The sequence below is a fragment of the Panulirus ornatus genome, chromosome 19, assembly GCF_036320965.1.
Source record: "Panulirus ornatus isolate Po-2019 chromosome 19, ASM3632096v1, whole genome shotgun sequence".
NCBI classification, from domain to species: domain Eukaryota; kingdom Metazoa; phylum Arthropoda; class Malacostraca; order Decapoda; family Palinuridae; genus Panulirus; species Panulirus ornatus.
Genome location: NC_092242.1, coordinates 30,434,942 through 30,436,353, shown reverse-complemented (window position 1 = coordinate 30,436,353; position 1,412 = coordinate 30,434,942).

Below are 1,412 nucleotides of genomic sequence, written 5' to 3'. Positions count from 1 at the left end.
TTATGAGAATTACATTGATCCTCTTTTGGAGAAATCAGACTAAGTTACTTCAGGGATAACAGCGTAATCTTTTTTGAGAGTTCATATCGAAAAAATGGTTTGCGACCTCGATGTTGAATTAAAGATCCTTGATGGCGTAGGGGCTATTAGAGGAGGTCTTTTTGACCTTTAAATCTTTACATGATTTGAGTTCAGACCGGCGTAAGCCAGGTCGGTTTCTATCTCCTATGGAAAATATAGCTCTTTTAGTACGAAAGAATTTAAGAGTTGAAATAATTTTTTTAAATGTAGAATATTACTTTGGCAGAATTTATGCATTAGACTTAGGATCTAATTATATAGAATTTGATATCCATAGGTAATATGCTAACTTGTTTGTCTTTATGACAAGTTTAGTTAATTATTTTGATTGTTTCTGCTTTAAAGTATTTGTTAGCTATCATTTGTGTATTAGTTGCTGTAGCGTTCCTGACTTTGTTGGAACGAGAAGTTTTAGGGTATGTACAGATTCGTAAGGGGCCTACTAATGTAGGGATTGCAGGAATTTTGCAGCCTTTTTCTGATGCTGTGAAGTTATTTTCTAAGGAACAAACTTTTCCGGTTTTGTCTGATTTTTTTTTTTTTTGTATATCATTTGTCTCCTGTGATTAGTTTGACTGTTTCTTTGGTTGGGTGGTCTGTTATGCCTTATGACTTAGGGATAATGAATTTTTACATAGGGGCTCTGTTTTTCTTGTGTTCTCTGAGATTGGGGGTGTATCCTGTTATGAGAGCGGGATGATTTTCGAATAGAAAGTACTCTTTGTTGGGGAGATTGCGTGCTGTAGCGCAAACTATTTCTTATGAGGTTAGTTTGGCTTTAGTTTTATTGAGATTTCTATTCTTAACTGAGAGGTTTAACTTGGAACTTTTTAGTTTGTATCAAGAAAAGGTTTGGTTTTTATGGATTACTTTGCCTTTAAGGGGAGTGTGATCAGCATCTTGCTTGGCTGAAACTAATCGGACGCCTTTTGATTCTGCTGAAGGGGAATCTGAGTTGGTTTTTGGATTTGATACTGAATATAGGGGAGGAGCTTTGCTCTTATTTTTATGTCAGAATATAGGAGAATCTTATTTATAAGGATACTTTTTAGGGTTATATTCTTGGGGGTGATCTTCTCAGTTTTTTCTTTTATATTAAGTTAGTAGCTTGGCTACTAACTTTGTTTTCATTTGGGTCCGTGGGACATTGCCTCGTTTTCGTTATGATAAACTCATGTATTTGGCTTGAAAGAGTTTCCTCCCAGTATCATTAAATTATCTAATTTTTTTATGGGGTTTAAATCTTTATGTTAGTGTTTATTTATCATTCAACTGATAATTAATATGATTTATTACGTAATTCGATTGATAAGAGTAAAATCTCTTTTTAA